The sequence below is a fragment of the Triturus cristatus genome, chromosome 12 (genome assembly GCF_964204655.1).
Source record: "Triturus cristatus chromosome 12, aTriCri1.1, whole genome shotgun sequence".
NCBI classification, from domain to species: Eukaryota; Metazoa; Chordata; class Amphibia; order Caudata; family Salamandridae; genus Triturus; species Triturus cristatus.
Genome location: NC_140595.1, coordinates 248,272,087 through 248,298,639, shown reverse-complemented (window position 1 = coordinate 248,298,639; position 26,553 = coordinate 248,272,087).

Sequence of the window (26,553 nt, the reverse complement as noted above, 5' to 3'; positions counted from 1 at the left end):
TCTGGCCTAATAGCTAAGGTCTTAGACTCGTACTATCGCCTACAGGTTAATCTCTTAACTCTTACTCTGGCCTAATAGCTAAGGTCTTAACTATTACTCTGGCCTAATAGCTAAGGTCTTAGACTCGTACTCTGGCCTAATGGTTAAGGTCTTAACTCTTACTCTGGCCTAATAGCTAAGGTCTTAGACTCGTGCTCTGGCCTAATGGTTAAGGTCTTAACTCTTACTCTGCCCTACGGGTTAAGGTCTTAACTCTTACTCTGGCCTAATAGCTAAGGTCTTAGACTCGTACTCTGGCCTAATCGTTAAGGTCTTAACTCTTACTCTTGCCTAATAGATAAGGTCTTAGAATCGTACTCTGGCCTAAAGGTTAAGGTCTTAACTCTTACTCTGGCCTAATAGCTAAGGTCTTAGACTCGTACTCTGGCTTAATGGTTAAGGTCTTAACTCTTACTCTGGCCTAATAGCTAAGGTCTTAACACTTACTCTGGCCTAATGGCTAAGGTCTTTGACTTGTACTCTTGCCTAATGGTTAAGGTCTTAACTCTTACTCTGGCCTAATAGCTAAGGTCTTAGACTTGTACTCTGGCCTACAGGTTAAGGTCTTAACTCTTACTCTGGCCTAATAGCTAAGGTCTTAACTCTTACTCTGGCCTAATAGCTAAGGTCTTAGACTCGTACTCTGGCCTAATGGTTAAGGTCTTAACTTTTACTCTGGCCTAATAGCTAAGGTCTTAACTCTTACTCTGGCCTAATAGCTAAGGTCTTAGACTCGTACTCTGGCCTAATGGTTAAGGTCTTAACTCTTACTCTGGCCTAATAGCTAAGGTCTTAACTCTTAATCTGGCCTAATAGCTAAGATCTTAGACTTGTACTATGGCCTAATGGTTAAGGTCTTATCTCTTACTCTGGCCTACTGGTTAAGGTCTTAACTCTTACTCTGGCCTAATAGCTAAGGTCTTAGACTCGTACTCTGGCCTAATGGTTAAGGTCTTAACTCTTACTCTGGCCTAATAGCTAAGGTCTTAGACTCGTACTATGGCCTACAGGTTAAGGTCTTAACTCTTACTCTGGCCTAATAGCTAAGGTCTTTGACTCGTACTCTGGCCTAATAGCTAAGGTCTTAGACTCTTACTCTGGCCTAATGGTTAAGGTCTTAACTCTTACTCTGGCCTAATAGCTAAGGTCTTAGACTCATACTCTGGCCTAATGGTTAAGATCTTAACACTTACTCTGAACTAATAGCTAAGGTCTGAGACTCGTACTCTGGCCTACTGGTTAAGGTCTTAACTCTTACTCTGGCCTAATAGCTAAGGTCTTAGACTCATACTCTGGACTAATGGTTCAGGTCTTTAAACTTACTGTGGCCTAATAGCTAAGGTCTTATCTCTTACTCTGGCCTAATAGCTAAGGTCTTAACTCTTACTCTGGCCTAATAGCTAAGGTCTTTGACTCGTACTCTGGCCTAATGGTTAAGGTCTTAACTCTTACTCTGGCCTAATAGCTAAGGTCTTAACCTGTAAGCCATAGTACGAGTCTAAGACCTTAGCTATTAGGCCAGAGTAAGAGTTAAGACCTTAACCATTAGGCCAGAGTACGAGTCAAAGACCTTAGCTATTAGGCCAGAGTAAGAGTTAAGACCTTAGCTATTAGGCCAGAGTAAGAGATAAGACCTTAGCTATTAGGCCACAGTAAGTGTAAAGACCTGAACCATTAGTCCAGAGTATGAGTCTAAGACCTTAGCTATTAGGCCAGAGTAAGACTTAAGACCTTAACCATTAGGCCAGACTAAGAGTTAAGACCTTAACCTGTAAGCCATAGTACGAGTCTAAGGTCTTAACTCTTAGTCTGGCCTAATGGTTAAGGTCTTAAGTCTTACTCTGGCCTAATAGCTAAGGTCTTAGACTCGTACTCTGGCCTAATGGTTAAGGTCTTAACTCTTACTCTGGCCTAATAGCTAAGGTCCTAACTCTTACTCTGGCCTAATAGCTAAGGTCTTAGACTCGTACTATGGCCTACAGGTTAAGGTCTTAACTCTTACTCTGGACTACTGGTTAAAGTCTTAACTCTTACTCTGGCCTAATAGCTAAGGTCTTAGACTCGTACTATGGCCTAATGGTTAAGGTCTTAACTCTTACTCGGGCCTAATAGCTAAGGTCTTAACTTTTACTCTGGCCTAATAGCTAAGATCTTAGACTCGTACTCTGGCCTAATGGTTAAGGTCTTAACTCTTACTCTGGCCTAATAGCTAAGGTCTTAGACTCGTACTATGGCCTACAGGTTAAGGTTTTAACTCTTAGACTGGCCTAATGGTTCAGGTCTTAACTCTTACTCTGGCCTGATAGCTAAGGTCTTAGACTCGTACTCTGGCCTAATAGCTAAGGTCTTAGACTCTTACTCTGGCCTAATGGTTAAGGTCTTAACACTTACTCTGAACTAATAGATAAGGTCTTAGACTCGTACTCTGGCCTACTGGTTAAGGTCTTAACTCTTATTCTGGCCTAATAGCTAAGGTCTTAGACTCATACTCTGGCCTAATGGTTAAGTTCTTTACACTTACTGTGGCCTAATAGCTAAGGTCTTATCTCTTACTCTGGCCTAATAGCTAAGGTCTTAGACTCGTACTCTGGCCTAATGGTTAAGGTCTTAACTCTTACTCTGGCCTAATAGCTAAGGTCTTAGACTCGTACTATGGCCTACAGGTTAAGGTCTTAACTCTTAGTCTGGCCTAATGGTTAAGGTCTTAACTCTTACTCTGGCCTAATAGCTAAGGTCTTAGACTCGTACTCTGGCCTAATAGCTTAGGTCTTAGACTCGTACTCTGGCCTACAAGTTAAGGTCTTAACTCTTACTCTGGCCTAATAGCTAAGGTCTTAACTTTTACTCTGGCCTACTAGCTAAGGTCTTAGACTCGTACTCTGGCCTAATGGTTAAGGTCTTAACACTTACTGTGGCCTAATAGCTAATGTCTTCACTCTTACTCTGGCCTAATAGCTAAGGTCTTAGACTCGTACTCTGGCCTAATGGTTAAGGTCTTAACTCTTACTCTGGCCTAATAGCTAAGGTCTTAACTCTTACTCTGGCCTAATAGTTAAGGTCTTAGACTCGTACTCTGGCCTACTGGTTAAGGTCTTAACTCTTACTCTGGCCGAATAGCTAAGGTCTTAGACTCGTACTCTGGCCTAATAGCTAAGGTCTTAGACTCGTACTCTGGCCTACTGGTTAAGGTCTTAACTCTTACTCTGGCCTAATAGCTAAGGTCTTAACTCTTACTCTGGCCTAATAGCTAAGGTCTTAGACTTGTACTATGGCCTAATGGTTAAGGTCTTAACTCTTACTCTGGCCTACTGGTTAAGGTCTTAACTCTTACTCTGGCCTAATAGCTAAGGTCTTAGACTCACACTCTGGCCTAATGGTTAAGGTCTTAACTCTTACTCTGGCCTACTGGTTAAGGTCTTAACTCTTACCTGGCCTACTGGTTAAGGTCTTAACTCTTACTCTGGCCTAATAGCTAAGGTCTAAGACTCGTACTCTGGCCTAATGGTTAAGGTCTTATCTCTTACACTGGCCTACTGGTTAAGGTCTTAACTCTTACTCTGGCCTGCTGGTTAAGGTCTTAACTCTTACTCTGGCCTAATAGCTTAGGTCTTAACTCTTACTCTGGCCTAATAGCTAAGGTCTTAGACTCGTACTCTGGCCTAATGGTTAAGGTCTTAACTCTTACTCTGGCCTAATAGCGAAGGTCTTAGACTCGTACTCTGGCCTACTGGTTAAGGTCTTAACTCTTACTCTGGCCTAATAGCGAAGGTCTTAACTCTTACTCTGGCCTAATAGCTAAGGTCTTTGACTCGTACTCTGGTCTAATGGTTAAGGTCTTAACTCTTACACTGGCCTAATAGCTAAGGTCTTAGACTCGTACTCTGGCCTAATAGCTAAGGTCTTAGACTTGTACTCTGGCCTAATGTTTAAGGTCTTAACTCTTACTCTGGCCTACAGGTTAAGGTCTTAACTCTTACTCTAGCCTACTGGTTAAGGTCTTAACTCTTACTCTGGCCTAATAGCTAAGGTCTTAGACTCGTACTCGGGCCTACTGGTTAAGGTCTTATCTCTTACTCTGGCCTAATAGCTAAGGTCTTAACTCTTACTCTGGACTAATAGCTAAGGTCTTAGACTCATACTATGGCCTAATGGTTAAGGTCTTAACTCTTACTCTGGCCTAATAGCTAAGGTCTTAACTTTTACTCTGGCCTAATAGCTACGGTCTTAGACTCGTACTCTGGCCTAATGGTTAAGGTCTTAACTCTTACTCTGGCCTAATAGCTATGGTCTTAGACTCGTACTCTGGCCTAATGGTTAAGGTCGTAACTCTTATTCTGGCCTACTGGTTAAGGTCTTAACACTTACTCTGACCTAATAGCTAAGGTCTTAGACTCGTACTCTGGCCTAATAGCTAAGGTCTTAACTCTTACTCTGGCCTAATAGCTAAGGTCTTAGACTCGTACTCTGGCCTAATGGTTAAGGTCTTAACTCTTACTCTGGCCTAATAGCTAAGGTCTTAGACTCGTACTCTGGCCTAATAGCTAAGTTCTTAGACTCTTACTCTGGCCTAATAGCTAAGGTCTTAGACTCGTACTATGGCCTAATGGTTAAGGTCTTAACTCTTACTCTGGCCTACTAGTTAAGGTCTTAACTCTTACTCTGGCCTAATAGCTAAGGTCTTAGACTCGTACTCTGGCCTAATGGTTAAGGTCTTAACTTTTACACTGGCCTACTGGTTAAGGTCTTAACTCTTACTCTGGCCTACTGGTTAAGGTCTTAACTCTTACTCTGGCCTAATAGCTAAGGTCTTAGGCTCATACTCTGGCCTAATGGTTAAGGTCTTAACTCTTACTTTGGCCTACTGGTTAAGGTCTTAACTCTTACTCTGGCCTACTGGTTTAAGTCTTAACTCTTACTCTGGCCCAATAGCTAAGGTCTTAGACTCGTACTATGGCCTAATGGTTAAGGTCTTAACTCTTACTCTGGCCTAATAGCTAAGGTCTTAACTTTTAGTCCGGCCTAATAGCTAAAGTCCTAGACTCGTACTCTGGCCTAATGGTTAAGGTCTTAACTCTTACTCTGGCCTAATAGCTAAGGTCTTAGACTCGTACTATGGCCTACAGGTTAAGGTCTTAACTCTTAGTCTGGCCTAATGGTTAAGGTCTTAACTCTTACTCTGGCCTAATAGCTAAGGTCTTAGACTCGTACTCTGGCCTAATAGCTAAGGTCTTAGACTCGTACTCTGGCCTAATAGCTAAGGTCTAAGACTCGTACTCTGGCCCACTGGTTAAAGTCGTAACTCTTACTCTGGCCTAATAGCTAAGGTCTTAAACTAGAACTCTGGCCTAATAGCTAAGGTCTTAGACTTGTACTATGGCCTAATGGTTAAGGTCTTAACTCTTACTCTGGCCTACTAGTTAAGGTCTTAACTCTTACTCTGGCCTAATAGCTAAGGTCTTAGACTCGTACTCTGGCCTAATGGTTAAGGTCTTAACTTTTACACTGGCCTACTGGTTAAGGTCTTAACTCTTACTCTGGCCTACTGGTTAAGGTCTTAACTCTTACTCTGGCCTAATAGCTAAGGTCTTAGGCTCATACTCTGGCCTAATGGTTAAGGTCTTAACTCTTACTTTGGCCTACTGGTTAAGGTCTTAACTCTTACTCTGGCCTGCTGGTTAAGGTCTTAACTCTTACTCTGGCCTAATAGCTAAGGTCTTAGACTAGTACTATGGCCTACAGGTTAAGGTCTTAACTCTTACTCTGGCCTACTGGTTTAAGTCTTAACTCTTACTCTGGCCCAATAGCTAAGGTCTTAGACTCGTACTATGGCCTAATGGTTAAGGTCTTAACTCTTACTCTGGCCTAATAGCTAAGGTCTTAACTTTTAGTCCGGCCTAATAGCTAAAGTCCTAGACTCGTACTCTGGCCTAATGGTTAAGGTCTTAACTCTTACTCTGGCCTAATAGCTAAGGTCTTAGACTCGTACTATGGCCTACAGGTTAAGGTCTTAACTCTTAGTCTGGCCTAATGGTTAAGGTCTTAACTCTTACTCTGGCCTAATAGCTAAGGTCTTAGACTCGTACTCTGGCCTAATAGCTAAGGTCTTAGACTCGTACTCTGGCCTAATAGCTAAGGTCTAAGACTCGTACTCTGGCCCACTGGTTAAAGTCGTAACTCTTACTCTGGCCTAATAGCTAAGGTCTTAAACTAGAACTCTGGCCTAATAGCTAAGGTCTTAGACTTGTACTCTGACCTATTGGTTAAGGTCTTAACTCTTACTCTGGCCTAATAGCTAAGGTCTTAGACTCGCACTCTGGCCTAATGGTTAAGGTCTTAACTAATACTCTGGCCTAATAGCTAAGGTCTTAGACTCGTACTCTGGCCTAATGGTTAAGGTCTTAACTCTTACTCTGGCCTAATAGCTAAGGTCTTAGACTCGTACTATCGCCTACAGGTTAATCTCTTAACTCTTACTCTGGCCTAATAGCTAAGGTCTTAACTATTACTCTGGCCTAATAGCTAAGGTCTTAGACTCGTACTCTGGCCTAATGGTTAAGGTCTTAACTTTTACTCTGGCCTAATAGCTAAGGTCTTAACTCTTACTCTGGCCTAATAGCTAAGGTCTTAGACTCGTACTATGGCCTACAAGTTAAGGTCTTAACTCTTACTCTGGCCTAATAGCTATGGTCTTAACTCTTACTCTGGCCTAACAGCTAAGTTCTTAGACTCGTACTCTGGCCTAATGGTTAAGGTCTTAACTCTTACTCTGCCCTACGGGTTAAGGTCTTAACTCTTACTCTGGCCTAATAGCTAAGGTCTTAGACTCGTACTCTGGCCTAATCGTTAAGGTCTTAACTCTTACTCTTGCCTAATAGATAAGGTCTTAGAATCGTACTCTGGCCTAAAGGTTAAGGTCTTAACTCTTACTCTGGCCTAATAGCTAAGGTCTTAGACTCGTACTCTGGCTTAATGGTTAAGGTCTTAACTCTTACTCTGGCCTAATAGCTAAGGTCTTAACACTTACTCTGGCCTAATAGCTAAGGTCTTTGACTTGTACTCTTGCCTAATGGTTAAGGTCTTAACTCTTACTCTGGCCTAATAGCTAAGGTCTTAGACTTGTACTCTGGCCTACAGGTTAAGGTCTTAACTCTTACTCTGGCCTAATAGCTAAGGTCTTAACTCTTACTCTGGCCTAATAGCTAAGGTCTTAGACTCGTACTCTGGCCTAATGGTTAAGGTCTTAACTCTTACTCTGGCCTAATAGCTAAGGTCTTAACTCTTACTCTGGCCTAATAGCTAAGGTCTTAGACTCGTACTCTGGCCTAATGGTTAAGGTCTTAACTCTTACTCTGGCCTAATAGCTAAGGTCTTAACTCTTAATCTGGCCTAATAGCTAAGATCTTAGACTTGTACTATGGCCTAATGGTTAAGGTCTTATCTCTTACTCTGGCCTACTGGTTAAGGTCTTAACTCTTACTCTGGCCTAATAGCTAAGGTCTTAGACTCGTACTCTGGCCTAATGGTTAAGGTCTTAACTCTTACTCTGGCCTAATAGCTAAGGTCTTAGACTCGTACTATGGCCTACAGGTTAAGGTCTTAACTCTTACTCTGGCCTAATAGCTACGGTCTTAGACTCGTACTCTGGCCTAATAGCTAAGGTCTTAGACTCTTACTCTGGCCTAATGGTTAAGGTCTTAACTCTTACTCTGGCCTAATAGCTAAGGTCTTAGACTCATACTCTGGCCTAATGGTTAAGATCTTAACACTTACTCTGAACTAATAGCTAAGGTCTGAGACTCATACTCTGGCCTACTGGTTAAGGTCTTAACTCTTACTCTGGCCTAATAGCTAAGGTCTTAGACTCATACTCTGGACTAATGGTTCAGGTCTTTACACTTACTGTGGCCTAATAGCTAAGGTCTTATCTCTTACTCTGGCCTAATAGCTAAGGTCTTAACTCTTACTCTGGCCTAATAGCTAAGGTCTTTGACTCGTACTCTGGCCTAATGGTTAAGGTCTTAACTCTTACTCTGGCCTAATAGCTAAGGTCTTAGACTCGTACTATGGCTTACAGGTTAAGGTCTTAACTCTTAGTCTGGCCTAATGGTTAAGGTCTTAACTCTTACTCTGGCCTAATAGCTAAGGTCTTAGACTCGTACTCTGGCCTAATGGTTAAGGTCTTAACTCTTACTCTGGCCTAATAGCTAAGGTCTTAGACTCGTACTATGGCCTACAGGTTAAGGTCTTAACTCTTACTCTGGCCTAATAGCTAAGGTCTTAGACTCGTACTCTGGCCTAATAGCTAAGGTCTTAGACTCTTACTCTGGCCTAATGGTTAAGGTCTTAACTCTTACTCTGGCCTAATAGCTAAGGTCTTAGACTCATACTCTGGCCTAATGGTTAAGATCTTAACACTTACTCTGAACTAATAGCTAAGGTCTGAGACTCGTACTCTGGCCTACTGGTTAAGGTCTTAACTCTTACTCTGGCCTAATAGCTAAGGTCTTAGACTCATACTCTGGACTAATGGTTCAGGTCTTTACACTTACTGTGGCCTAATAGCTAAGGTCTTATCTCTTACTCTGGCCTAATAGCTAAGGTCTTAACTCTTACTCTGGCCTAATAGCTAAGGTCTTAGACTCGTACTATGGATTACAGGTTAAGGTCTTAACTCTTAGTCTGGCCTAATGGTTAAGGTCTTAAGTCTTACTCTGGCCTAATAGCTAAGGTCTTAGACTCGTACTCTGGCCTAATGGTTAAGGTCTTAACTCTTACTCTGGCCTAATAGCTAAGGTCCTAACTCTTACTCTGGCCTAATAGCTAAGGTCTTAGACTCGTACTATGGCCTACAGGTTAAGGTCTTAACTCTTACTCTGGACTACTGGTTAAAGTCTTAACTCTTACTCTGGCCTAATAGCTAAGGTCTTAGACTCGTACTATGGCCTACAGGTTAAGGTCTTAACTCTTAGTCTGGCCTAATGGTTAAGGTCTTAACTCTTACTCTGGCCTAATAGCTAAGGTCTTAGACTCGTACTCTAGCCTAATAGCTAAGGTCTAAGACTCGTACTCTGGCCCACTGGTTAAATTCGTAACTCTTACTCTGGCCTAATAGCTAAGGTCTTAAACTAGAACTCTGGCCTAATAGCTAAGGTCTTAGACTTGTACTCTGACCTATTGGTTAAGGTCTTAACTCTTACTCTGGCCTAATAGCTAAGGTCTTAGACTCGTACTCTGGCCTAATGGTTAAGGTCTTAACTCTTACTCTGGCCTAATAGCTAAGGTCTTAGACTCGTACTCTGGCATAATGGTTAAGGTTTTAACTCTTACTCTGGCCTAATAGCTAAGGTCTTAGACTCGTACTCTGGCCTAATGGTTAAGGTCTTAACACTTACTGTGGCCTAATAGCTAAGGTCTTCACTCTTACTCTGGCCTAATAGCTAAGGTCTTAGACTCGTACTCTGGCCTAATGGTTAAGGTCTTAACTCTTACTCTGGCCTAATAGCTAAGGTCTTAACTCTTACTCTGGCCTAATAGTTAAGGTCTTAGACTCCTACTCTGGCCTACTGGTTAAGGTCTTAACTCTTACTCTGGCCGAATAGCTAAGGTCTTAGTCTCGTACTCTGGCCTAATAGCTAAGGTCTTAGACTCGTACTATGGCCTACAGGTTAGGGTCTTAACTCTTAGTCTGGCCTAATGGTTAAGGTCTTAACTCTTACTCTGGCCTAATAGCTAAGGTCTTAGACTCGTACTCTGGCCTAATAGCTAAGGTCTTAGACTCGTACTCTGGCCTACTGGTTAAGGTCGTAACTCTTACTCTGGCCTAATAGCTAAGGTCTTAGACTCGTACTCTGGCATAATGGTTAAGGTCTTAACTCTTACTCTGGCCTAATAGCTAAGGTCTTAGACTCGTACTCTGGCCTAATGGTTAAGGTCTTAACACTTACTGTGGCCTAATAGCTAATGTCTTCACTCTTACTCTGGCCTAATAGCTAAGGTCTTAGACTCGTACTCTGGCCTAATGGTTAAGGTCTTAACTCTTACTCTGGCCTAATAGCTAAGGTCTTAACTCTTACTCTGGCCTAATAGTTAAGGTCTTAGACTCGTACTCTGGCCTACTGGTTAAGGTCTTAACTCTTACTCTGGCCGAATAGCTAAGGTCTTAGACTCGTACTCTGGCCTAATAGCTAAGGTCTTAGACTCGTACTATGGCCTACAGGTTAAGGTCTTAACTCTTAGTCTGGCCTAATGGTTAAGGTCTTAACTCTTACTCTGGCCTAATAGCTAAGGTCTTAGACTCGTACTCTGGCCTACTGGTTAAGGTCTTAACTCTTACTCTGGCCTAATAGCTAAGGTCTTAACTCTTACTCTGGCCTAATAGCTAAGGTCTTAGACTTGTACTATGGCCTAATGGTTAAGGTCTTAACTCTTACTCTGGCCTACTGGTTAAGGTCTTAACTCTTACTCTGGCCTAATAGCTAAGGTCTTAGACTCGCACTCTGGCCTAATGGTTAAGGTCTTAACTCTTACTCTGGCCTACTGGTTAAGGTCTTAACTCTTACTCTGGCCTACTGGTTAAGGTCTTAACTCTTACTCTGGCCTAATAGCTAAGGTCTAAGACTCGTACTCTGGCCTAATGGTTAAGGTCTTAACTCTTACACTGGCCTACTGGTTAAGGTCTTAACTCTTACTCTGGCCTGCTGGTTAAGGTCTTAACTCTTACTCTGGCCTAATAGCTAAGGTCTTAACTCTTACTCTGGCCTAATAGCTAAGGTCTTAGACTCGTACTCTGGCCTAATGGTTAAGGTCTTAACTCTTACTCTGGCCTAATAGCGAAGGTCTTAGACTCGTACTCTGGCCTACTGGTTAAGGTCTTAACTCTTACTCTGGCCTAATAGCGAAGGTCTTAACTCTTACTCTGGCCTAATAGCTAAGGTCTTTGACTCGTACTCTGGCCTAATGGTTAAGGTCTTAACTCTTACACTGGCCTAATAGCTAAGGTCTTAGACTCGTACTCTGGCCTAATAGCTAAGGTCTTAGACTTGTACTCTGGCCTAATGTTTAAGGTCTTAACTCTTACTCTGGCCTACAGGTTAAGGTCTTAACTCTTACTCTAGCCAACTGGTTAAGGTCTTAACTCTTACTCTGGCCTAATAGCTAAGGTCTTAGACTCGTACTCGGGCCTACTGGTTAAGGTCTTATCTCTTACTCTGGCCTAATAGCTAAGGTCTTAACTCTTACTCTGGACTAATAGCTAAGGTCTTAGACTCATACTATGGCCTAATGGTTAAGGTCTTAACTCTTACTCTGGCCTAATAGCTAAGGTCTTAACTTTTACTCTGGCCTAATAGCTACGGTCTTAGACTCGTACTCTGGCCTAATGGTTAAGGTCTTAACTCTTACTCTGGCCTAATAGCTATGGTCTTAGACTCGTACTCTGGCCTAATGGTTAAGGTCTTAACTCTTATTCTGGCCTACTGGTTAAGGTCTTAACACTTACTCTGACCTAATAGCTAAGGTCTTAGACTCGTACTCTGGCCTAATAGCTAAGGTCTTAACTCTTACTCTGGCCTAATAGCTAAGGTCTTAGACTCGTACTCTGGCCTAATGGTTAAGGTCTTAACTCTTACTCTGGCCTAATAGCTAAGGTCTTAGACTCGTACTCTGGCCTAATAGCTAAGTTCTTAGACTCGTACTCTGGCCTAATAGCTAAGGTCTTAGACTCGTACTATGGCCTAATGGTTAAGGTCTTAACTCTTACTCTGGCCTACTAGTTAAGGTCTTAACTCTTACTCTGGCCTAATAGCTAAGGTCTTAGACTCGTACTCTGGCCTAATGGTTAAGGTCTTAACTTTTACACTGGCCTACTGGTTAAGGTCTTAACTCTTACTCTGGCCTACTGGTTAAGGTCTTAACTCTTACTCTGGCCTAATAGCTAAGGTCTTAGGCTCATACTCTGGCCTAATGGTTAAGGTCTTAACTCTTACTTTGGCCTACTGGTTAAGGTCTTAACTCTTACTCTGGCCTGCTGGTTAAGGTCTTAACTCTTACTCTGGCCTAATAGCTAAGGTCTTAGACTAGTACTATGGCCTACAGGTTAAGGTCTTAACTCTTACTCTGGCCTACTGGTTTAAGTCTCAACTCTTACTCTGGCCCAATAGCTAAGGTCTTAGACTCGTACTATGGCCTAATGGTTAAGGTCTTAACTCTTACTCTGGCCTAATAGCTAAGGTCTTAACTTTTAGTCCGGCCTAATAGCTAAAGTCCTAGACTCGTACTCTGGCCTAATGGTTAAGGTCTTAACTCTTACTCTGGCCTAATAGCTAAGGTCTTAGACTCGTACTATGGCCTACAGGTTAAGGTCTTAACTCTTAGTCTGGCCTAATGGTTAAGGTCTTAACTCTTACTCTGGCCTAATAGCTAAGGTATTAGACTCGTACTCTGGCCTAATAGCTAAGGTCTTAGACTCGTACTCTGGCCTAATAGCTAAGGTCTAAGACTCGTACTCTGGCCCACTGGTTAAAGTCGTAACTCTTACTCTGGCCTAATAGCTAAGGTCTTAAACTAGAACTCTGGCCTAATAGCTAAGGTCTTAGACTTGTACTCTGACCTATTGGTTAAGGTCTTAACTCTTACTCTGGCCTAATAGCTAAGGTCTTAGACTCGCACTCTGGCCTAATGGTTAAGGTCTTAACTAATACTCTGGCCTAATAGCTAAGGTCTTAGACTCGTACTCTGGCCTAATGGTTAAGGTCTTAACTCTTACTCTGGCCTAATAGCTAAGGTCTTAGACTCGTACTATCGCCTACAGGTTAATCTCTTAACTCTCACTCTGGCCTAATAGCTAAGGTCTTAACTATTACTCTGGCCTAATAGCTAAGGTCTTAGACTCGTACTCTGGCCTAATGGTTAAGGTCTTAACTATTACTCTGGCCTAATAGCTAAGGTCTTAACTCTTACTCTGGCCTAATAGCTAAGGTCTTAGACTCGTACTATGGCCTACAAGTTAAGGTCTTAACTCTTACTCTGGCCTAATAGCTATGGTCTTAACTCTTACTCTGGCCTAACAGCTAAGTTCTTAGACTCGTACTCTGGCCTAATGGTTAAGGTCTTAACTCTTACTCTGGCCTAATAGCTAAGGTCTTAGACTCGTGCTCTGGCCTAATGGTTAAGGTCTTAACTCTTACTCTGCCCTACGGGTTAAGGTCTTAACTCTTACTCTGGCCTAATAGCTAAGGTCTTAGACTCGTACTCTGGCCTAATCGTTAAGGTCTTAACTCTTACTCTTGCCTAATAGATAAGGTCTTAGACTCGTACTCTGGCCTAATGGTTAAGGTCTTAACTTTTACACTGGCCTACTGGTTAAGGTGTTAACTCTTACTCTGGCCTACTGGTTAAGGTCTTAACTCTTACTCTGGCCTAATAGCTAAGGTCTTAGGCTCATGCTCTGGCCTAATGGTTAAGGTCTTAACTCTTACTTTGGCCTACTAGTTAAGGTCTTAACTCTTACTCTGGCCTGCTGGTTAAGGTCTTAACTCTTACTCTGGCCTAATAGCTAAGGTCTTAGACTAGTACTATGGCCTACAGGTTAAGGTCTTAACTCTTACTCTGGCCTACTGGTTTAAGTCTTAACTCTTACTCTGGCCCAATAGCTAAGGTCTTAGACTCGTACTATGGCCTAATGGTTAAGGTCTTAACTCTTACTCTGGCCTAATAGCTAAGGTCTTAACTTTTAGTCCGGCCTAATAGCTAAAGTCCTAGACTCGTACTCTGGCCTAATGGTTAAGGTCTTAACTCTTACTCTGGCCTATTAGCTAAGGTCTTAGACTCGTACTATGGCCTACAGGTTAAGGTCTTAACTCTTAGTCTGGCCTAATGGTTAAGGTCTTAACTCTTACTCTGGCCTAATAGCTAAGGTATTAGACTCGTACTCTGGCCTAATAGCTAAGGTCTTAGACTCGTACTCTGGCCTAATAGCTAAGGTCTAAGACTCGTACTCTGGCCCACTGGTTAAAGTCGTAACTCTTACTCTGGCCTAATAGCTAAGGTCTTAAACTAGAACTCTGGCCTATTAGCTAAGGTCTTAGACTTGTACTCTGACCTATTGGTTAAGGTCTTAACTCTTACTCTGGCCTAATAGCTAAGGTCTTAGACTCGCACTCTGGCCTAATGGTTAAGGTCTTAACTAATACTCTGGCCTAATAGCTAAGGTCTTAGACTCGTACTCTGGCCTAATGGTTAAGGTCTTAACTCTTACTCTGGCCTAATAGCTAAGGTCTTAGACTCGTACTATCGCCTACAGGTTAATCTCTTAACTCTTACTCTGGCCTAATAGCTAAGGTCTTAACTATTACTCTGGCCTAATAGCTAAGGTCTTAGACTCGTACTCTGGCCTAATGGTTAAGGTCTTAACTTTTACTCTGGCCTAATAGCTAAGGTCTTAACTCTTACTCTGGCCTAATAGCTAAGGTCTTAGACTCGTACTATGGCCTACAAGTTAAGGTCTTAACTCTTACTCTGGCCTAATAGCTATGGTCTTAACTCTTACTCGGGCCTAACAGCTAAGTTCTTAGACTCGTACTCTGGCCTAATGGTTAAGGTCTTAACTCTTACTCTGGCCTAATAGCTAAGGTCTTAGACTCGTGCTCTGGCCTAATGGTTAAGGTCTTAACTCTTACTCTGCCCTACGGGTTAAGGTCTTAACTCTTACTCTGGCCTAATAGCTAAGGTCTTAGACTCGTACTCTGGCCTAATCGTTAAGGTCTTAACTCTTACTCTTGCCTAATAGATAAGGTCTTAGAATCGTACTCTGGCCTAAAGGTTAAGGTCTTAACTCTTACTCTGGCCTAATAGCTAAGGTCTTAGACTCGTACTCTGGCTTAATGGTTAAGGTCTTAACTCTTACTCTGGCCTAATAGCTAAGGTCTTAACACTTACTCTGGCCTAATAGCTAAGGTCTTTGACTTGTACTCTTGCCTAATGGTTAAGGTCTTAACTCTTACTCTGGCCTAATAGCTAAGGTCTTAGACTTGTACTCTGGCCTACAGGTTAAGGTCTTAACTCTTACTCTGGCCTAATAGCTAAGGTCTTAACTCTTACTCTGGCCTAATAGCTAAGGTCTTAGACTCGTACTCTGGCCTAATGGTTAAGGTCTTAACTCTTACTCTGGCCTAATAGCTAAGGTCTTAACTCTTACTCTGGCCTAATAGCTAAGGTCTTAGACTCGTACTCTGGCCTAATGGTTAAGGTCTTAACTCTTACTCTGGCCTAATAGCTAAGGTCTTAACTCTTAATCTGGCCTAATAGCTAAGATCTTAGACTTGTACTATGGCCTAATGGTTAAGGTCTTATCTCTTACTCTGGCCTACTGGTTAAGGTCTTAACTCTTACTCTGGCCTAATAGCTAAGGTCTTAGACTCGTACTCTGGCCTAATGGTTAAGGTCTTAACTCTTACTCTGGCCTAATAGCTAAGGTCTTAGACTCGTACTATGGCCTACAGGTTAAGGTCTTAACTCTTACTCTGGCCTAATAGCTAAGGTCTTAGACTCGTACTCTGGCCTAATAGCTAAGGTCTTAGACTCTTACTCTGGCCTAATGGTTAAGGTCTTAACTCTTACTCTGGCCTAATAGCTAAGGTCTTAGACTCATACTCTGGCCTAATGGTTAAGATCTTAACACTTACTCTGAACTAATAGCTAAGGTCTGAGACTCGTACTCTGGCCTACTGGTTAAGGTCTTAACTCTTACTCTGGCCTAATAGCTAAGGTCTTAGACTCATACTCTGGACTAATGGTTCAGGTCTTTACACTTACTGTGGCCTAATAGCTAAGGTCTTATCTCTTACTCTGGCCTAATAGCTAAGGTCTTAACTCTTACTCTGGCCTAATAGCTAAGGTCTTTGACTCGTACTCTGGCCTAATGGTTAAGGTCTTAACTCTTACTCTGGCCTAATAGCTAAGGTCTTAACCTGTAAGCCATAGTACGAGTCTAAGACCTTAGCTATTAGGCCAGAGTAAGAGTTAAGACCTTAACCATTAGGCCAGAGTACGAGTCAAAGACCTTAGCTATTAGGCCAGAGTAAGAGTTAAGACCTTAGCTATTAGGCCAGAGTAAGAGATAAGACCTTAGCTATTAGGCCACAGTAAGTGTAAAGACCTGAACCATTAGTCCAGAGTATGAGTCTAAGACCTTAGCTATTAGGCCAGAGTAAGACTTAAGACCTTAACCATTAGGCCAGACTAAGAGTTAAGACCTTAACCTGTAAGCCATAGTACGAGTCTAAGGTCTTAACTCTTAGTCTGGCCTAATGGTTAAGGTCTTAAGTCTTACTCTGGCCTAATAGCTAAGGTCTTAGACTCGTACTCTGGTCTAATGGTTAAGGTCTTAACTCTTACTCTGGCCTAATAGCTAAGGTCCTAACTCTTACTCTGGCCTAATAGCTAAGGTCTTAGACTCGTACTATGGCCTACAGGTTAAGGTCTTAACTCTTACTCTGGACTACTGGTTAAAGTCTTAACTCTTACTCTGGCCTAATAGCTAAGGTCTTAGACTCGTACTATGGCCTAATGGTTAAGGTCTTAACTCTTACTCGGGCCTAATAGCTAAGGTCTTAACTTTTACTCTGGCCTAATAGCTAAGATCTTAGACTCGTACTCTGGCCTAATGGTTAAGGTCTTAACTCTTACTCTGGCCTAATAGCTAAGGTCTTAGACTCGTACTATGGCCTACAGGTTAAGGTTTTAACTCTTAGACTGGCCTAATGGTTCAGGTCTTAACTCTTACTCTGGTCTGATAGCTAAGGTCTTAGACTCGTACTCTGGCCTAATAGCTAAGGTCTTAGACTCTTACTCTGGCCTAATGGTTAAGGTCTTAACACTTACTCTGAACTAATAGATAAGGTCTTAGACTCGTACTCTGGCCTACTGGTTAAGGTCTTAACTCTTATTCTGGCCTAATAGCTAAGGTCTTAGACTCATACTCTGGCCTAATGGTTAAGTTCTTTACACTTACTGTGGCCTAATAGCTAAGGTCTTATCTCTTACTCTGGCCTAATAGCTAAGGTCTTAGACTCGTACTCTGGCCTAATGGTTAAGGTCTTAACTCTTACTCTGGCCTAATAGCTAAGGTCTTAGACTCGTACTATGGCCTACAGGTTAAGGTCTTAACTCTTAGTCTGGCCTAATGGTTAAGGTCTTAACTCTTACTCTGGCCTAATAGCTAAGGTCTTAGACTCGTACTCTGGCCTAATAGCTTAGGTCTTAGACTCGTACTCTGGCCTACAAGTTAAGGTCTTAACTCTTACTCTGGCCTAATAGCTAAGGTCTTAACTTTTACTCTGGCCTAATAGCTAAGGTCTTAGACTCGTACTCTGGCATAATGGTTAAGGTCTTAACTCTTACTCTGGCCTAATAGCTAAGGTCTTAGACTCGTACTCTGGCCTAATGGTTAAGGTCTTAACACTTACTGTGGCCTAATAGCTAATGTCTTCACTCTTACTCTGGCCTAATAGCTAAGGTCTTAGACTCGTACTCTGGCCTAATGGTTAAGGTCTTAACTCTTACTCTGGCCTAATAGCTAAGGTCTTAACTCTTACTCTGGCCTAATAGTTAAGGTCTTAGACTCGTACTCTGGCCTACTGGTTAAGGTCTTAACTCTTACTCTGGCCGAATAGCTAAGGTCTTAGACTCGTACTCTGGCCTAATAGCTAAGGTCTTAGACTCGTACTCTGGCCTACTGGTTAAGGTCTTAACTCTTACTCTGGCCTAATAGCTAAGGTCTTAACTCTTACTCTGGCCTAATAGCTAAGGTCTTAGACTTGTACTATGGCCTAATGGTTAAGGTCTTAACTCTTACTCTGGCCTACTGGTTAAGGTCTTAACTCTTACTCTGGCCTAATAGCTAAGGTCTTAGACTCGCACTCTGGCCTAATGGTTAAGGTCTTAACTCTTACTCTGGCCTACTGGTTAAGGTCTTAACTCTTACTCTGGCCTACTGGTTAAGGTCTTAACTCTTACTCTGGCCTAATAGCTAAGGTCTAAGACTCGTACTCTGGCCTAATGGTTAAGGTCTTAACTCTTACACTGGCCTACTGGTTAAGGTCTTAACTCTTACTCTGGCCTGCTGGTTAAGGTCTTAACTCTTACTCTGGCCTAATAGCTTAGGTCTTAACTCTTACTCTGGCCTAATAGCTAAGGTCTTAGACTCGTACTCTGGCCTAATGGTTAAGGTCTTAACTCTTACTCTGGCCTAATAGCGAAGGTCTTAGACTCGTACTCTGGCCTACTGGTTAAGGTCTTAACTCTTACTCTGGCCTAATAGCGAAGGTCTTAACTCTTACTCTGGCCTAATAGCTAAGGTCTTTGACTCGTACTCTGGCCTAATGGTTAAGGTCTTAACTCTTACACTGGCCTAATAGCTAAGGTCTTAGACTCGTACTCTGGCCTAATAGCTAAGGTCTTAGACTTGTACTCTGGCCTAATGTTTAAGGTCTTAACTCTTACTCTGGCCTACAGGTTAAGGTCTTAACTCTTACTCTAGCCTACTGGTTAAGGTCTTAACTCTTACTCTGGCCTAATAGCTAAGGTCTTAGACTCGTACTCGGGCCTACTGGTTAACTTCTTATCTCTTACTCTGGCCTAATAGCTAAGGTCTTAACTCTTACTCTGGACTAATAGCTAAGGTCTTAGACTCATACTATGGCCTAATGGTTAAGGTCTTAACTCTTACTCTGGCCTAATAGCTAAGGTCTTAACTTTTACTCTGGCCTAATAGCTACGGTCTTAGACTCGTACTCTGGCCTAATGGTTAAGGTCTTAACTCTTACTCTGGCCTAATAGCTATGGTCTTAGACTCGTACTCTGGCCTAATATTTAAGGTCTTAACTCTTATTCTGGCCTACTGGTTAAGGTCTTAACACTTACTCTGACCTAATAGCTAAGGTCTTAGACTCGTACTCTGGCCTAATAGCTAAGGTCTTAACTCTTACTCTGGCCTAATAGCTAAGGTCTTAGACTCGTACTCTGGCCTAATGGTTAAGGTCTTAACTCTTACTCTGGCCTAATAGCTAAGGTCTTAGACTCGTACTCTGGCCTAATAGCTAAGTTCTTAGACTCGTACTCTGGCCTAATAGCTAAGGTCTTAGACTCGTACTATGGCCTAATGGTTAAGGTCTTAACTCTTACTCTGGCCTACTAGTTAAGGTCTTAACTCTTACTCTGGCCTAATAGCTAAGGTCTTAGACTCGTACTCTGGCCTAATGGTTAAGGTCTTAACTTTTACACTGGCCTACTGGTTAAGGTCTTAACTCTTACTCTGGCCTACTGGTTAAGGTCTTAACTCTTACTCTGGCCTAATAGCTAAGGTCTTAGGCTCATACTCTGGCCTAATGGTTAAGGTCTTAACTCTTACTTTGGCCTACTGGTTAAGGTCTTAACTCTTACTCTGGCCTGCTGGTTAAGGTCTTAACTCTTACTCTGGCCTAATAGCTAAGGTCTTAGACTAGTACTATGGCCTACAGGTTAAGGTCTTAACTCTTACTCTGGCCTACTGGTTTAAGTCTTAACTCTTACTCTGGCCCAATAGCTAAAGTCTTAGACTCGTACTATGGCCTAATGGTTAAGGTCTTAACTCTTACTCTGGCCTAATAGCTAAGGTCTTAACTTTTAGTCCGGCCTAATAGCTAAAGTCCTAGACTCGTACTCTGGCCTAATGGTTAAGGTCTTAACTCTTACTCTGGCCTAATAGCTAAGGTCTTAGACTCGTACTATGGCCTACAGGATAAGGTCTTAACTCTTAGTCTGGCCTAATGGTTAAGGTCTTAACTCTTACTCTGGCCTAATAGCTAAGGTCTTAGACTCGTACTCTGGCCTAATAGCTAAGGTCTTAGACTCGTACTCTGGCCTAATAGCTAAGGTCTAAGACTCGTACTCTGGCCCACTGGTTAAAGTCGTAACTCTTACTCTGGCCTAATAGCTAAGGTCTTAAACTAGAACTCTGGCCTAATAGCTAAGGTCTTAGACTTGTACTCTGACCTATTGGTTAAGGTCTTAACTCTTACTCTGGCCTAATAGCTAAGGTCTTAGACTCGCACTCTGGCCTAATGGTTAAGGTCTTAACTAATACTCTGGCCTAATAGCTAAGGTCTTAGACTCGTACTCTGGCCTAATGGTTAAGGTCTTAACTCTTACTCTGGCCTAATAGCTAAGGTCTTAGACTCGTACTATCGCCTACAGGTTAATCTCTTAACTCTTACTCTGGCCTAATAGCTAAGGTCTTAACTATTACTCTGGCCTAATAGCTAAGGTCTTAGACTCGTACTCTGGCCTAATGGTTAAGGTCTTAACTTTTACTCTGGCCTAATAGCTAAGGTCTTAACTCTTACTCTGGCCTAATAGCTAAGGTCTTAGACTCGTACTATGGCCTACAAGTTAAGGTCTTAACTCTTACTCTGGCCTAATAGCTATGGTCTTAACTCTTACTCTGGCCTAACAGCTAAGTTCTTAGACTCGTACTCTGGCCTAATGGTTAAGGTCTTAACTCTTACTCTGGCCTAATAGCTAAGGTCTTAGACTCGTGCTCTGGCCTAATGGTTAAGGTCTTAACTCTTACTCTGCCCTACGGGTTAAGGTCTTAACTCTTAATCTGGCCTAATAGCTAAGGTCTTAGACTCGTACTCTGGCCTAATCGTTAAGGTCTTAACTCTTACTCTTGCCTAATAGATAAGGTCTTAGAATCGTACTCTGGCCTAAAGGTTAAGGTCTTAACTCTTACTCTGGCCTAATAGCTAAGGTCTTAGACTCGTACTCTGGCTTAATGGTTAAGGTCTTAACTCTTACTCTGGCCTAATAGCTAAGGTCTTAACACTTACTCTGGCCTAATAGCTAAGGTCTTTGACTTGTACTCTTGCCTAATGGTTAAGGTCTTAACTCTTACTCTGGCCTAATAGCTAAGGTCTTAGACTTGTACCCTGGCCTACAGGTTAAGGTCTTAACTCTTACTCTGGCCTAATAGCTAAGGTCTTAACTCTTACTCTGGCCTAATAGCTAAGGTCTTAGACTCGTACTCTGGCCTAATGGTTAAGGTCTTAACTCTTACTCTGGCCTAATAGCTAAGGTCTTAACTCTTACTCTGGCCTAATAGCTAAGGTCTTAGACTCGTACTCTGGCCTAATGGTTAAGGTCTTAACTCTTACTCTGGCCTAATAGCTAAGGTCTTAACTCTTAATCTGGCCTAATAGCTAAGATCTTAGACTTGTACTATGGCCTAATGGTTAAGGTCTTATCTCTTACTCTGGCCTACTGGTTAAGGTCTTAACTCTTACTCTGGCCTAATAGCTAAGGTCTTAGACTCGTACTCTGGCCTAATGGTTAAGGTCTTAACTCTTACTCTGGCCTAATAGCTAAGGTCTTAGACTCGTACTATGGCCTACAGGTTAAGGTCTTAACTCTTACTCTGGCCTAATAGCTAAGGTCTTAGACTCGTACTCTGGCCTAATAGCTAAGGTCTTAGACTCTTACTCTGGCCTAATGGTTAAGGTCTTAACTCTTACTCTGGCCTAATAGCTAAGGTCTTAGACTCATACTCTGGCCTAATGGTTAAGATCTTAACACATACTCTGAACTAATAGCTAAGGTCTGAGACTCGTACTCTGGCCTACTGGTTAAGGTCTTAACTCTTACTCTGGCCTAATAGCTAAGGTCTTAGACTCATACTCTGGACTAATGGTTCAGGTCTTTACACTTACTGTGGCCTAATAGCTAAGGTCTTATCTCTTACTCTGGCCTAATAGCTAAGGTCTTAACTCTTACTCTGGCCTAATAGCTAAGGTCTTTGACTCGTACTCTGGCCTAATGGTTAAGGTCTTAACTCTTACTCTGGCCTAATAGCTAAGGTCTTAGACTCGTACTATGGCTTACAGGTTAAGGTCTTAACTCTTAGTCTGGCCTAATGGTTAAGGTCTTAACTCTTACTCTGGCCTAATAGCTAAGGTCTTAGACTCGTACTCTGGCCTAATGGTTAAGGTCTTAACTCTTACTCTGGCCTAATAGCTAAGGTCTTAGACTCGTACTATGGCCTACAGGTTAAGGTCTTAACTCTTACTCTGGCCTAATAGCTAAGGTCTTAGACTCGTACTCTGGCCTAATAGCTAAGGTCTTAGACTCTTACTCTGGCCTAATGGTTAAGGTCTTAACTCTTACTCTGGCCTAATAGCTAAGGTCTTAGACTCATACTCTGGCCTAATGGTTAAGATCTTAACACTTACTCTGAACTAATAGCTAAGGTCTGAGACTCGTACTCTGGCCTACTGGTTAAGGTCTTAACTCTTACTCTGGCCTAATAGCTAAGGTCTTAGACTCATACTCTGGACTAATGGTTCAGGTCTTTACACTTACTGTGGCCTAATAGCTAAGGTCTTATCTCTTACTCTGGCCTAATAGCTAAGGTCTTAACTCTTACTCTGGCCTAATAGCTAAGGTCTTTGACTCGTACTCTGGCCTAATGGTTAAGGTCTTAACTCTTACTCTGGCCTAATAGCTAAGGTCTTAGACTCGTACTATGGCTTACAGGTTAAGGTCTTAACTCTTAGTCTGGCCTAATGGTTAAGGTCTTAAGTCTTACTCTGGCCTAATAGCTAAGGTCTTAGACTCGTACTCTGGCCTAATGGTTAAGGTCTTAACTCTTACTCTGGCCTAATAGCTAAGGTCCTAACTCTTACTCTGGCCTAATAGCTAAGGTTTTAGACTCGTACTATGGCCTACAGGTTAAGGTCTTAACTCTTACTCTGGACTACTGGTTAAAGTCTTAACTCTTACTCTGGCCTAATAGCTAAGGTCTTAGACTCGTACTATGGCCTAATGGTTAAGGTCTTAACTCTTACTCAGGCCTAATAGCTAAGGTCTTAACTTTTACTCTGGCCTAATAGCTAAGATCTTAGACTCGTACTCTGGCCTAATGGTTAAGGTCTTAACTCTTACTCTGGCCTAATAGCTAAGGTCTTAGACTCGTACTATGGCCTACAGGTTAAGGTTTTAACTCTTAGACTGGCCTAATGGTTCAGGTCTTAACTCTTACTCTGGCCTGATAGCTAAGGTCTTAGACTCGTACTCTGGCCTAATAGCTAAGGTCTTAGACTCTTACTCTGGCCTAATGGTTAAGGTCTTAACACTTACTCTGAACTAATAGATAAGGTCTTAGACTCGTACTCTGGCCTACTGGTTAAGGTCTTAACTCTTATTCTGGCCTAATAGCTAAGGTCTTAGACTCATACTCTGGCCTAATGGTTAAGTTCTTTACACTTACTGTGGCCTAATAGCTAAGGTCTTATCTCTTACTCTGGCCTAATAGCTAAGGTCTTAGACTCGTACTCTGGCCTAATGGTTAAGGTCTTAACTCTTACTCTGGCCTAATAGCTAAGGTCTTAGACTCGTACTATGGCCTACAGGTTAAGGTCTTAACTCTTAGTCTGGCCTAATGGTTAAGGTCTTAACTCTTACTCTGGCCTAATAGCTAAGGTCTTAGACTCGTACTCTGGCCTAATAGCTTAGGTCTTAGACTCGTACTCTGGCCTACAAGTTAAGGTCTTAACTCTTACTCTGGCCTAATAGCTAAGGTCTTAACTTTTACTCTGGCCTAATAGCTAAGGTCTTAGACTCGTACTCTGGCATAATGGTTAAGGTCTTAACTCTTACTCTGGCCTAATAGCTAAGGTCTTAGACTCGTACTCTGGCCTAATGGTTAAGGTCTTAACACTTACTGTGGCCTAATAGCTAATGTCTTCACTCTTACTCTGGCCTAATAGCTAAGGTCTTAGACTCCTACTCTGGCCTAATGGTTAAGGTCTTAACTCTTACTCAGGCCTAATAGCTAAGGTCTTAACTCTTACTCTGGCCTAATAGTTAAGGTCTTAGACTCGTACTCTGGCCTACTGGTTAAGGTCTTAACTCTTACTCTGGCCGAATAGCTAAGGTCTTAGACTCGTACTCTGGCCTAATAGCTAAGGTCTTAGACTCGTACTCTGGCCTACTGGTTAAGGTCTTAACTCTTACTCTGGCCTAATAGCTAAGGTCTTAACTCTTACTCTGGCCTAATAGCTAAGGTCTTAGACTTGTACTATGGCCTAATGGTTAAGGTCTTAACTCTTACTCTGGCCTACTGGTTAAGGTCTTAACTCTTACTCTGGCCTAATAGCTAAGGTCTTAGACTCGCACTCTGGCCTAATGGTTAAGGTCTTAACTCTTACTCTGGCCTACTGGTTAAGGTCTTAACTCTTACTCTGGCCTACTGGTTAAGGTCTTAACTCTTACTCTGGCCTAATAGCTAAGGTCTAAGACTCGTACTCTGGCCTAATGGTTAAGGTCTTAACTCTTACACTGGCCTACTGGTTAAGGTCTTAACTCTTACTCTGGCCTGCTGGTTAAGGTCTTAACTCTTACTCTGGCCTAATAGCTTAGGTCTTAACTCTTACTCTGGCCTAATAGCTAAGGTCTTAGACTCGTACTCTGGCCTAATGGTTAAGGTCTTAACTCTTACTCTGGCCTAATAGCGAAGGTCTTAGACTCGTACTCTGGCCTACTGGTTAAGGTCTTAACTCTTACTCTGGCCTAATAGCGAAGGTCTTAACTCTTACTCTGGCCTAATAGCTAAGGTCTTTGACTCGTACTCTGGCCTAATGGTTAAGGTCTTAACTCTTACACTGGCCTAATAGCTAAGGTCTTAGACTCGTACTCTGGCCTAATAGCTAAGGTCTTAGACTTGTACTCTGGCCTAATGTTTAAGGTCTTAACTCTTACTCTGGCCTACAGGTTAAGGTCTTAACTCTTACTCTAGCCTACTGGTTAAGGTCTTAACTCTTACTCTGGCCTAATAGCTAAGGTCTTAGACTCGTACTCGGGCCTACTGGTTAAGGTCTTATCTCTTACTCTGGCCTAATAGCTAAGGTCTTAACTCTTACTCTGGACTAATAGCTAAGGTCTTAGACTCATACTATGGCCTAATGGTTAAGGTCTTAACTCTTACTCTGGCCTAATAGCTAAGGTCTTAACTTTTACTCTGGCCTAATAGCTACGGTCTTAGACTCGTACTCTGGCCTAATGGTTAAGGTCTTAACTCTTACTCTGGCCTAATAGCTATGGTCTTAGACTCGTACTTTGGCCTAATGGTTAAGGTCTTAACTCTTATTCTGGCCTACTGGTTAAGGTCTTAACACTTACTCTGACCTAATAGCTAAGGTCTTAGACTCGTACTCTGGCCTAATAGCTAAGGTCTTAACTCTTACTCTGGCCTAATAGCTAAGGTCTTAGACTCGTACTCTGGCCTAATGGTTAAGGTCTTAACTCTTACTCTGGCCTAATAGCTAAGGTCTTAGACTCGTACTCTGGCCTAATAGCTAAGTTCTTAGACTCGTACTCTGGCCTAATAGCTAAGGTCTTAGACTTGTACTATGGCCTAATGGTTAAGGTCTTAACTCTTACTCTGGCCTACTAGTTAAGGTCTTAACTCTTACTCTGGCCTAATAGCTAAGGTCTTAGACTCGTACTCTGGCCTAATGGTTAAGGTCTTAACTTTTACACTGGCCTACTGGTTAAGGTCTTAACTCTTACTCTGGCCTACTGGTTAAGGTCTTAACTCTTACTCTGGCCTAATAGCTAAGGTCTTAGGCTCATACTCTGGCCTAATGGTTAAGGTCTTAACTCTTACTTTGGCCTACTGGTTAAGGTCTTAACTCTTACTCTGGCCTGCTGGTTAAGGTCTTAACTCTTACTCTGGCCTAATAGCTAAGGTCTTAGACTAGTACTATGGCCTACAGGTTAAGGTCTTAACTCTTACTCTGGCCTACTGGTTTAAGTCTTAACTCTTACTCTGGCCCAATAGCTAAGGTCTTAGACTCGTACTATGGCCTAATGGTTAAGGTCTTAACTCTTACTCTGGCCTAATAGCTAAGGTCTTAACTTTTAGTCCGGCCTAATAGCTAAAGTCCTAGACTCGTACTCTGGCCTAATGGTTAAGGTCTTAACTCTTACTCTGGCCTAATAGCTAAGGTCTTAGACTCGTACTATGGCCTACAGGTTAAGGTCTTAACTCTTAGTCTGGCCTAATGGTTAAGGTCTTAACTCTTACTCTGGCCTAATAGCTAAGGTCTTAGACTCGTACTCTGGCCTAATAGCTAAGGTCTTAGACTCGTACTCTGGCCTAATAGCTAAGGTCTAAGACTCGTACTCTGGCCCACTGGTTAAAGTCGTAACTCTTACTCTGGCCTAATAGCTAAGGTCTTAAACTAGAACTCTGGCCTAATAGCTAAGGTCTTAGACTTGTACTCTGACCTATTGGTTAAGGTCTTAACTCTTACTCTGGCCTAATAGCTAAGGTCTTAGACTCGCACTCTGGCCTAATGGTTAAGGTCTTAACTAATACTCTGGCCTAATAGCTAAGGTCTTAGACTCGTACTCTGGCCTAATGGTTAAGGTCTTAACTCTTACTCTGTCCTAATAGCTAAGGTCTTAGACTCGTACTGTCGCCTA